Source organism: Myxocyprinus asiaticus, chromosome 28, assembly GCF_019703515.2.
Source record: "Myxocyprinus asiaticus isolate MX2 ecotype Aquarium Trade chromosome 28, UBuf_Myxa_2, whole genome shotgun sequence".
NCBI lineage: Eukaryota > Metazoa > Chordata > Actinopteri > Cypriniformes > Catostomidae > Myxocyprinus > Myxocyprinus asiaticus.
This window is the reverse complement of record NC_059371.1, coordinates 8,402,822-8,416,293: the sequence shown is the minus strand read 5'-3', so window position 1 is coordinate 8,416,293 and position 13,472 is coordinate 8,402,822.

Sequence of the window (13,472 nt, the reverse complement as noted above, 5' to 3'; positions counted from 1 at the left end):
GAACATTTAAAATCATGATATCATCTTGGTGAAAGCTATAGTGACATTTTGAAACTTATATCCCCCCCCCCCCCCCATGAAATTTTTTGTTTGTGGCACATGGTTAGTGTTCATGATGTTTCTGACCAACACCTCTGTTTTTTATCATCTCACATCAGCCTTCACTTGTCTGTCTAATGAGCAGTCAAATAAAAAAAAAAAAATCAACCTTTGAAGCAATATACATATTAAATGTACAATTTTGCCAGGATTAAACAGTGTATTTTTTATGAAAGAACAAACAACAACAACAACAACCTGTACACAGTAAAATAACAGTATAGCACTGCATTGTGGGTTATAATGGTGAAATACCCATAAGCCTTTGCCCTTGAATAAGTATGTATGTTTTGGCAATGCACTGGGGCTACAAAAAAATAAAATAAAATAAAAATAAAAATAAAAAAATATTCTGGCTTAATAGAAGTCTTAGTTTTATTTTGTGTTGTTGTTTTGTTTGAAGTCACCATTATGGTGATTAATGTTCTCTTGAGCTGGCACCTTGGACCTTCTTTATTATTATATTATGTTCTTCCAGCCAGTCAATTTATGTTTAAATAAAACACAAGTTGTTGCACTGTGCTACTTGGAAGACAAAACCTGAGGTCAGACTGAATATCTGATCCTACCTTGCAAATGGCACTATATGTGGCAATAGTGATGCATTACACATAAAAACATAAAAGCAAAAACAGTAAAGGTTATTTCAGCAAAATGATATCAGCAAACTGAATGTTTGATGTTTTTGATGAACTTACAGCATAACAGGAGTTGTTATCAAGACACACAAAGAAATCAACTCTCGGCATACAAAACACAACAATGGTGACAATTAACAAACATACTTTTATGTAAAAAAGAAAAAGCTGAACATTAAAATACAAGTAACTTAGACTACAACAAAAACAATGTCAAAATAAACCAGCAAATAGTAAAAAATCTAAGTAAATTCTTCATGCAGCAGTGCATGCTGGAAACATAGCTGTTAATTTCAACAACAGTAGACAGTATGAAATTTAACAGCAATATGCTGCTAAATTGCAGTTGTTTACTATAGCTGTCAAAAACAGTATCTATCTGTTAATTTCAGGAATGGTAACACACCATATTTTTACAGTATAATGCTGGTATCCACAGCTGCCAGTAGTTTACTGTTTTTTTACAGGATTATTTTTTTACAATTATTATATAATATTATATTATGTGCAAAGTTAAGTGACAATCACTTAATTTTCCAAATGTTATACAGTGCAATAAATTGTGTTCTTTAATAATACAGCTGGGAGAAAATTAATTTAAAGTAAATAAGTTCCCAAACAATGGGAACTTCCCATAGATGCTCAATCGGATTGAGATCTGGGAAATTTGGCGGCCAAGTCAACACCTTGAACTCTTTGTCATGTTCCTCAGACCATTCCTTAACAATTTTTGCAGTGTGGCAGGGCACATTATCCTGCTGAAAGAGACCACTGCCATCAGAGAATACCATTGCCATGAAGGGGTGTACGTGGTCTGCAACAATCTTTAGTTAGGTTGTACGTGTCAAAGTAACATCCACATGAATGCCAGGACCCAAGGTTTCACAGCAGTACATTGCCCAGAGCAACACACTGCCTCCACAGGCCTGTCTTCTTCCCATGGTGCATCCTGCTGCCATCTCTTCCCCAGGTAAACAATGCACATGCACCCGACCATCCACATGATCTAAAAGAAAATGTGATTCATCAGACCAAGCCACCTTCTTCCATTGCTCGATGGTCCAGTTCTGACGCTCACATGTCCATTGTAGGCACTTTCAGCAGTGAGCAGGGGTCAGCATGGGCACTCTGACCAGTCTGCGGCTACGCAGCCCCATGTTCAGCAAGCTGCGATGCACTGTGTGTTCTGACACCTGTCATGGCCAGCATTAAGTTTTTCAGCAATTTCTGCTACAGTAGCTCTTCTGTGGGATCGGACCAGACGTGCTAGCCTACTCTCCCCACGCGCATCAGTGAGCCTTGGGTGCCCATGACCCTGTCGCTGGTTCACCGGTTATCCTTCCTTGGACCACTTTTGGTAGGTACTAACCACTGTATACTGGGAACACCCCACAAGATGTGCCATTTTTGAGATGCTCTGACCCAGTCGTCTAGCCATCACAATTTGGCCCTTGTCAAAGTCGCTCAGATCCTTATGCTTGCCCATTTTTCCTGCTTCCAACACATGAAATTCAAGAACTGACTGTTCACTTGCTGCCTAATATATCCCACCCCTTGACAGGTGCCACTGTAAAGAAATAATAAATGTTATTCACTTCACCTGTCAGTGATTTTAATGTTGTGGCTGATCAGTGTAGTTTGAGCCAAGAACTAATTTATAAAGTATTTTTTTTATATTTGTATTATTTGTACAAAGGGTTTAAACCCTTTCATTTATTTTCTCCTCTGCAAAGTGTAAAACTGAAAGATCAGTCAATTACCTAATTACCTGCAATAATCCAAACTGAAATGTTTTTATGTAATAATGTCATCATGGTCATCATGTCTATTATGTCATATTTCTTTACCTTTATTTATTTATTTATTTATTTATTTATTTTCTTTTACTAATATCAGCACTTTAGTCTTTGATTCCATTATTTTTCTTTTGAAATGTTCACATCATACCTGTCCACAGGGTTGGGAGGGTTACTTTTGAAATGTATTCCACTACAGATCACAGAATACATGCTGTAAAATGTAATTTGAAACATATTTCGTTAGATTACTCAAGGTCAGTAACGTATTCTAAATACTTTAGATTACTTCTTCAGCACTGGTAGATTTTTTCACTTGTTTTGACTATAAAAACTCTGCCAGCACAGTAAGACAAAATACACATGTTAAAAATACATTCTCTGAAAAACCTAAATATCTTATGCAGTGTTGTTTCTAAAACAAGATAAATCAAATTGATCTTGTTTTAAGAATTATTAGATATTTTTACAGGAAAACAATACAAAAATTATTATCAAGAATATGATTTTTGCCCTAATATCAAAGGTCTTACCAGAAAAATAGAAATTATGATCCAACGTGAATTTTCTTGATAAAAAATATGATCGTGTCTGGTAACATGTGCATGTAAAATGGCTAGAAATAGCATTTTAGCTTAGCGTAAAGCTGACAATTTACCCAAGGTTTATTTCTGTTTCTTCTGCGCCAAACTTACTTCAGACTTACTTCTCTGTCTGCTCGTATGAATGTAACACATCATAAGAAAGTGTTTCACCGCTGTTCAAATGCACTTTGGATCGCATCATTTATATGTATAAATGTTTTCCATCTGAAAGGACTAAATATTAAATGAAACAAATTACAATAAAATGCAAAGTAATCTTTTCAGTAATCAAAATACTTTCTGAATGTAACTGTATTCTAAATACCAATGATTTAAATTGTAACTGTAGTGGAATAGAGTTACTTATATTTTGTATTTTAAATACGTATTCCTGTTACTTGTATTTCGTTACTCCCCAACCCTGCCTGTCCAGAACATCATGACAAGCAATGCGTTCTTACACCTTAAACAGCATTCTCTCTGTCTGCCCTCTTTTGAGGAGAGAGGAAGGTCCAGAGTCTTTGGCATAGTCCAGTGAGTAGCTGCAGATCTGAGAAGCATTCATTGGTTCTCTTGAAATGGTTAGGTAATTTAATTCAGTTCTTCAAACTGTTCTTAACTTGCTCTCTCCTCCTACTACTTCTGAGAATCTTTTGTGAAAACTCAATATGTCCTTGGAGTTGTTTTCAAACTCTGTACTCACACGTCATTCTTGACGCATTTACCCAAACAATGTGACACATGCTCGGGGATCCACTCATACAAAAGCACAAAAACATGTATGCAGTTGCATGAATCCAAATGTAACTATGGTAGATTTGTACAGTTTCTTAAGAAAAAATGAGTAGTGTTTGCCCATGCAAAACATGCTGCCATAATACTTGGGTGTTGTGGATGGTTGCCATGGTGTTGCTATGTGGTTGCTAAGGTGTTCTCTGTGGTTTCTAGGGCATTGCTGGTTGGTTGTAAGGGTGTTCGTGGTGGTTCTAGGTGGTTGCTTACTGGACCATCTCAAAAGAGCCCATTCCAAAGTCACCATATTTTGGTCCCCAGATATGGTTCCTACTCCAATGAAAGTTTATGGGCTTTTTAGTCTGCCAGATGAAAATTGTAAGTCCTTAACCTAAACAATAATAATTCATACAATTTCATACAAGCAAACACACACAACTTGAAGGCTGCTATTGGGTATGGAAATATCTCAAATATAGACATGCAACACCAACACAAAGTCCCATATTAGATTAGAGATGCTTAATTGTGCAGGAAGGACTCTGATGCTGTTTTTATGCAGCTGTTTCCTTATTGATTTGCTTTGCACAATGTAAATAGCGGGATTCATCAGTAGACGAATGTTGTCCATTGCACCTGCACACTTTATTGTAAAGGGAGGTGAGATAAAATATGTTACAACACCTAAAGAAATACATTCCAGATAAGTGTTCTACATCTTTTAAAACCGTGTTACAAGCAAAACACTACATTTAATGTGTTATTTGCATTATACTGCTCTGCAACAACAAACGGCTTGTATAGGATGTGTAATATCCAAGCAATACTGCAGTATTCATTTTCTAATTTCATCTCCCTATTCAGGCCATTGTGCTATAAAAAAGTGCCAATCGTGTTCTGCCGAGAGAAGAGCAATGGGACAGCCACAGGGGTTTTTAGCATGGTTTCTACTGGCTTGACTAAATATAGAAGAATCTGAGGTCTTATTAACCCGCTAAATGAAGCTTCCTTGCAAAATGCGCTAGCATGTTTTTAAACAAGTTCCGTTCTGTGGTGCAAAACCCATCAGTACGAAAGTGCTTTTGTATTAAGGCACAACAGAGTTGACAGAGGAACAATGCTTCCAGCACCACAGCAGCTTCAAATTCTTCCAATACTTCAAATGAATGCATCCTCTTTGAGCATTACATGACATAGCATGAACAGATCTTCAGAGGATCCCTCTGCAAGACATTTATACTTTAAAGGTGTCATTTTGAGATTATTTGAGGTCACAAAATATGTTTCTGTAGAACAAAACTCATTGTCAGAGTTAAGGAGGATTTGAGATAAAATGAGCATTTGGCGAGATGATATAGCCATGTGTTTTGCCTAAGGTCTGTTAGCTGTAGATATTTTGAAATAATCTGAGTGAACCAGTAATACAACCCATAAAAATATGACCAAATTATATTGCTGAACTCAAGCTTTCAAATCTGTTTCCAATGCTACCCAGCATGGCCCCTTTCCCTATATCAATGACCTTAAAAATGAAATAAATGAAATATTCAGTAATAAATGGGTATACTGTACATACCAGTGTTTACGAACTATAAATGTATGCCATTTTATGCACGTAAATTGCATATTAGTATAGAGAACTGAATAGTATATACTGTAGAGAACTATAAACAAACATCATATAGTGTTTTAAAATTTAATGTACAGTATATCATATAAAAACAGATAAGTAATACGTAACAGTAAAGTGTTGCAGAATAGTATGCAATATATTATTTGTATATATAAATGATATATAGTATGTTCTATATAGACAGCCTACACATCTTTGGATGTAAATAAGCATATAAAAATTAAACACATCCTGGGACATAACAGATACAAAGGAAATCTGACTACACTCTGTAAAATAGCTTTAAAAATATACAGGCTAAATTTCATTGGTTTTGACGGGTGGCTTGCATAGGTCTGTCTCATGTATTTCATATAGATTTGAGTCATGGATTGGGAAAACCATGATCACAGCTGTCTATCTGCAATGCTTTTTAAAACAGCCTCCATTTACTCACTAATTCAAATCTCACAAAACCTGTCAAGGTTTGTAATATCAGAAAAAAAAGTATATATACTGTATATATACAGGTATACTTGCATATATTAAGACCATTAATTTTAATAAAACAAAATATAAATAACTTATACATAAAATAAATAGAAATAAAATAAAATAATATTCAAAATAAAAAATAAATAAAATACATTTAAATACAGCAATCACTGTATTACAGTATTTTTTTCTAAAACAAGAATTTAGTTTGTTTTAAATATAATTTCTTTTTTTTAATTTTATAGTTATAATATATATATATATATATATATATATATATATATATATATATATATATATATATATATATATATATATAGTATTATTATTATTATTTTTTTATTTATTTATTTATTTTTAATTATATTTTCTTTCTATTATTTATCTTCATACAATGACCAATCACTCCTTGCCTTTGAAGATTATAAATATGTGCAACAAACAGAATCTGACATATGAAAAAAATCGGAAAAACATATCAGTTGCTTGTCTGGTTATGTATGTTGATTCTAGGTGATGATTCACTAATTAATGGTTAAAAATGATTGCAAAATATTATAGAGTATTATATTAGCAGATACAATTACTCCTTAGTCTGTAAGTCGTTACACTCTCATGAGCAACTAGCTGAAGTTTATTCACCTTTGGGCATCAACATAATGATAGTAGGGAGCAGGAGCCTATTTCTAACAAAGAAAACAATAGACAATCCAAGGCAAGAGACAAGGAACATGGAGAGAGAGATGGGCTGATTGAAAAGACTGGATATACAGCAATTTGCACTGCATTGTACTGTGCTTCATTCAAGTGATGCAATCTCTCAGGTATTTAGGCCATGTTTAGTCAGATATGTGGAGCAGTACCAGATAGAAGTTACATGTCAAAAATTAACTAAAGCATTTTATATATATATATATATATATATATATATATATATATATATATATATATATATTATACAGTAATATGCATTCAAATAGCATACATTTAAACATTCAGATATATAAATAAAAGATATATATATATATATATATATATATATATATATATATATATATATATATATATATATATATAATCACTAAAACCAGCATTAAAAAATGAATTGGGCCAACACAATTTCATTAGAGCCACAGCTGAAGATATTTAAAACTGTAATGGGATGACATGCAGACCTGTGAATCTTCGCTACAATATCAACATATAAGATAACTACTACAGCAACTACTGTCAGTAACAGTTTCCTATCAAGTCGGTCACTTCGACTTCAGTTGCTGACGCTGTGGGGCACTCCACCTAGCAGTGACAATCTCTGAAGCCCTTAACAATCACACCAATCTATTGGCATATTGCACTTGTCATCAGGCATAAAAGAGAGAGCACAATGTCATTACATCAAATTTTTCTCCTTCATGGTCGCAATTCAGTACGTCTCTCATGCTCTGGATGCCCGAATCTACGAGTGGATTATTTCTACTTAACTGTTGTGCTTGGATGAGACTTCAGTTTCCTTTATCAAGCTTGTGCGTTTGATAATGCTGTTGATTTTTTTTTTTTTTTGTGTGTGTGTGTTGTTTTACTGTGTTCACAAGCACTAAAAGAGCTATTTGCTTAACAATGTCTTTTTAAAGATGCCATTTTGCAGATATTGTCTGGACCAGGATGGAAAGCTAGACCAGCGTTTCCGTCCAAACCACGGCGCCTAACATCCATGCTTGTGGGCAAGGCCTATGTGGCTGCAGGCCAGGCTGGTTTGGCTCTGCACACTATGGCAGTGCTGCAGGCCTACCAGGCTGACCTACTTAAGGAAATGGATGAGCATGGTCCAGACTCTGAGCTGTGTAATGCACTGTCACAGCAGGGCCTCTCAGGTGACACCATTTAGGCTTTCACCGAGTGGTTCCAGGCAGCTAAGAAGCAGTTGCTGACATTTAAGAACATTGTGACAAGGAGGAGGGGTGGCTGGGCCGTAAGGACAGATGCCTGCCACTGAGTTGCCTCAATCAGCCTGCCATTTCGAGAAAGAGAGTTGCACGCAGCCGTCTAAATGTGTGCATTCTGCATTGGGCCAGGACGGTGTTGGGCCTCATGTATTCAGATAGAAGACAAAGACAGGCCTAACACAGTCATAAAACCTAACTCAGGCCCCCACATATCAGGTCATAAATTATACTGATAAAAATCACGCCAAAATCGAACAAAGGGAGTCCAAAACAGACTACAAATCCCATGAAGCCTTGCTCATTAAAGGATCGAACTCTCAACTCCTATTGGATAAGGCACACAACAGAACGCACTTCAACCATGACATCATCAGGAGTAGAAATACCTCTGAAATGCTTCCGGGATTTGCTTCCAGCAACTTTGCTCGCCGTGTGTAGATGCAGCTCATCGCTGCTCTCAGGTGCAGCCTCGTGGCACAAGGAAGTAACGTCTGACTTGAAACTGTGGCCATACAATCTCCATCTCGCTGGACGAGTTGAGATTACTCTGTGTTCCACCGAACACTCTAATGGATCCGAAGGAGACCGCCGAGCAATCCGCATCTTCATCCGTTTACCTGCAAAAAAGATTTCTCTTCCCTCTTCAATCAAGTCAACTTCGCTGATTTCTCCGCCAGCCCGCCGAAAATCAGCAGCCGTACCGCCCGCCGACAGAGCGAGGAAACGGCCTCCCATCATCACCCGAGCCTCGAGGAACCGAGTCTGAGTTAAAGGACGGATGAACACACATTCTGCATCCTCATGCGATTCAAGTGAGAGGTTTACGTCTGGGCAGAGATAGAATATTATAGTGTGTTATTCTTGTGTACCAAGGTTATTGCTTGTACAGTTTACGGACTGCCATGTCCGCTCATTATTAATAGTCAGGGTATTAATCATCACGAATTTGATTTGCTGTATTGTGGTCCAACCACATTGGACTGTTGTGCATTTCCGCCATCGCAGGTGAGACCGGCAAACTGAGTTTATCCATTAAAGAATCAAAGAACGTGGGACGGTATACGAGCCGTCCACCGCGTCTCTGAGTGATAAACTAACAGCTGCTTCCTCTCCCACGATCGCGAAACCGGCTTTGGGGCCATCACTTTATTCTCTCTCTCTCTCTCTCTCGTACTAACCACACACACACACGCGCGCACGCGCGATCCCTCACAAACATTCTCGGACACATTTTTGGCTAGTAGATAGCTTCGTGATAAAGCTCAGCTTTGTCCCTAAGCTATCGTACAAACGGATACACTCGGTAACTGGTAGACACCATTGACTGGTTTCTCTCCGCCCACATTCGCAGCCATATTCTCTGGCTGGAAGTCTCGCATGACATACTCTCCACGAGAGTCACGTCCGCCATTTTGTGTGCATCCCTCCTTACACACACACACACACACACACACACACACAATCGCTCTCTCACACACACACACACACCCTCATATGTTATAGGATTATTTTGATTTCCATATCTAATCATATCACTGTTTAGTTTGTAGTTGGAAGTTGGAAGTTTATTGACTGCATTGTATTAATTATTAATTGATATTACTGCATAAATAAACTTTGTTATATTACAAAGAGAAGTGTTTTGGTTTGTTTTGCATACACCTGTGTCATGCTGACGGGATGTCAGTGCTCGGATTCAAGCCTTCATTCATTGTTTTTTTTCCCCGAAAATCGATATTCTTCGGATGTCGATTTTCCTAAGAGAACAATCTAATATTGAGACTGTTATACTATCTGGTTATTAGTCCCTGATTCCAGGGTGGTGCCCCATCAAAATTAATCCTTATTAATATTCTATTGATTTTTGATAATTGATAATTATCTTTGATGATTGTTGAATTTGAATGATCAATAAGCTAGTGTTAATTTTAATTAATGTTTCATCGATGTTAACAATTATCTTTGATAATTGTTGATTTAAAGGATTAGAAAAAGCTAACGTTGATTCTCATCAATGTTCTATTGATTTTAATAATTAATAATTATCTTTGTAAGTAAGGCCGGATGACTCCCCGGCCTGAATTGGGCATTGGGGGTATGTGACGAGGAGGAGGGCGTGGCCAGGCAGTAAGGACGGATGCCTGCTGTCTGTTATTAAAGTCCTACGTGAAGTGTTCACATGGTTCCCGCTTCCTCCTTAGATAGGGAAGGCAGAGGTCTGCCACAAACATCTTGCCGAGGCAAGGGGGCTCTACAATGCAACTGACTCGGTCGTGGAGACTGACACTGCGGTTAGGCCTCAACACATATGGCCAAAGGCATAAAATTGTGCTTTCAGGCACCCGCCACAGCAGAAAGGCTCCTAGTGGGAAGAGCAAGTGTTCCTGACTATGTTAGCACCATGAAGTGAGTACCAGAGCCCACGGATATGTTCGCTTCGGCTCCGAAGAAGGCCCGGACCACGTCTCAGTGTCCTCACAGAGTTTTCTTCGCTTTCCCCGCTGCCGATTGCTGGGATCGAGAAGTTGTTTCAGACAGTGTTTCTGTTTGTGTTGTTGTTGGCTCAGTTCCAAAAAGTTGTCACGTTCTAATAAGGTTGCCACACCTCACTGCACATGCTCGAGTGTTCAAACAGACACAAAAGTGAGCTCATTTCTAAAACCCACTTTCTTATACAATGTATGAACACTCCCTGTGGGCGAGCAGTCTTCAGCTCCCGGTGAGCACAAGTGAGCCAAACTTGTACCCTGGCACGTTAAGCAGACTCATTGCACAGTCTTCTGGGCATTTCCAGTTGGTTGCTGAACACAGTCAAACATGGTTATGTTCTGCAGTTCACGAAAAAACTGCCTCGCTTCAATGGCATACAGTCCTCCACCATAGCTGTGTTACAAACATTTATGTATATCAGTAACCATTTGATGCAAATTGTATTTTTTTTTTTACACAGAAAATAGCATGTATTTGACCAAAATTCCATTATTGTCAGCAAAGCAAGCAGACTAACATCTATTATGGTGTCAAAATAAGAGTTTCCCAAGAAATATGCATGAATGAAACTGCTGTCCCTCATGTTTCCTTTTCTTTCTGACAACAAAGCACTTAAATTCGGAAGTAGGATAATTTCCGATAGCACATGAAGGCAGCATTACAGTATTCATTGTGAGGTATTAGTAGCAATTCTAAGTATCCTTCCAGGACTCCTATTTGACAATTTATGATCCTCAGCCTGGTTTTTCAAATTACATTCTTTGGCTTGTGTATTGGAATGTCTGCTGGCTTGTTAACTTGTTTAAAGGTTGACACTTGACGGATCTACCCAATTCTGACTTTTTGAACTTGTTACAATCCTTCAATTGCACAAGTTGGCCTAAACTTTATTGAAATAAAAGTAGAATTTGATTTGTTTTCCACTTTTCCATTTTCATCTTATTTTATGTTCCTGACAGATTAATGGGGAAATTAAAAGGATAACTACAGTCAGTCTTGAAACTACCTTTGTGGAGAAGCTGGACAAGTTCACTGCAAAAATAATGAGGATTAAATGCAAGGATATTTATATACAGTATTTATTAAGATTAAATAATATTTGTTGGTTTTAATCGACAGTCTACCGTATCATAAAATAAAGAGTTCAGTTGGATGAACTTAAATCTAATATATTCATTTACATGAACATCAATATTTCTGTTGGTTTTACTAAATTTGTAACATATCTGAAAATAAAAAGTTTAGTTACAGTAGATGTACTTGTAGAGAGGTTAGAGTAGGAAGGACACGGGAGCCGGTTTCATAGTCCATGTGAGTCAACTGTTAATACAATTGCTTTTCAGCTTCACAACAAAGTATTGGCTTTTCAGAGCACACACAGCATCTCTGGTCTCTCTCTGCCGGTCTGTTGCTCTGGCGGCCTTTTAAAGCCCGTCTCCATCGTCACTGAAACAAGACACAGGTGTTAAATGGTAACAATCACCAGGTGATGTCCCTTACCGCTTCCTCTCTCCCCAGTGACAGACACACGACCACGTCCTGCTCCACAGTACTATTTATATTAATTTATTTGAACATTAATATCTTTGTTGGTTTTACTTAACATTGTAGTTTGTATCTCTGTGTGTTTGTATCTAAAAAAAAAAAGTTTTTTTATTCATTAACATGAAAATAAGTTTTGATGTTGGTTTTACTTAACATTCCACCACAAATGAATACAAAAATGCTACAATAACTCAATATAAATAGGTTTTCTCAACTGAAATAAACTCATATCACTTACTTAATAGTATTTCCTGTTAAATTTACTAAACAAATGCATGCAGATTGTTGCCTCAATTTTACAGAGTGTGGGTTCAGTCTGGATTTTAGTCTATTCCTCAAAAAAGATGTACGAGTATGTTTTCTAGTGATCATTAGGGCTGGGTGAAATATCGCATATTTACAATTTAATTGCAATGATTTTACTGATGATTTTAATGTGCTTTTCATTTGGCCATTAAGTTTGTTAAAAATCGCAATAGTAGTCTTTTAAAAATTCTTCAGGGCTGCACAATAAATCATGCATTGATACATTGTGAAATCAAAGTATGGCAAGTTTAAGCATTCATGCAATTCCAAGTTATTATACAAATCTACAAATGCGGCACAGTATAAAGCAAAAGGAGGAGATGACAGCATTTCACCAGATGTGGTACATTGTCCTGTCAAAATAAAAGCTCCAGGTGAAGGAAATAGGACAGAAATATATTGCTTTCATGTAAAACAAGCAATGATAATTCAGTTTTATATTATAATAAAAAATAAAGTCAGAAACTCCATCGGCTGTCCTTACTCACACATTATACGTTATTCATGGACCCGATAGCAATCGTGGAGCACAGACGATCGCTTCGCACTCACACTTTCGAACCACTCCTTGCTCAAACAAGTTTGATAAAAATAGCAAACAATATCGTTCAAAAAATTAAAATTTGATATCCTTCGACTATGGAGTCTGAGGGTAAAAACATGGAACCAGTATCCATCATATACTAAGTGACTTTCTATGAAACTATTTTGACTTTGCCAAAATCTGCAGACTGGAGCCAACTAGCTCTGACATGCACTTTCTTGGCGCAACTGCAAATTGGGGCTAAAATATGCATTAAAGTCATGTAGTTTAATTCAGACTTAAAGGGCCGTTCATTCAGACAATGATTTTTAGCAACAAAGCAACATGAAGTCATTCATTTTCAATTAGAGTTGCTCTCTCAAAGCTCATTTGTGTGTGAAAATTAATGAGTGGCGAATATGCCATTCCCCGCTTATGGTGGTGGTGCCCCATCACGGAGCGCTGTGTATTAAAAACTGATTTAACCAATGTGCTTGTGTGTGCATGAGTGATATTTTGCACCTGTGGATGAAGAGCCTTTGTTAGGGGGATCGCTGAGCTCTTGGTTAGCATATTATGTGTTTATTTTTTGTTTTTTTGTGAGTGTGTGAGAAGCCTATTGTGAATCGCACAGCTTTCATACCAAGTAATGTGATCTTATTAACTTTTAATGGTGTAATAAATGTCTACTGCCTTTTTGACTCATCTG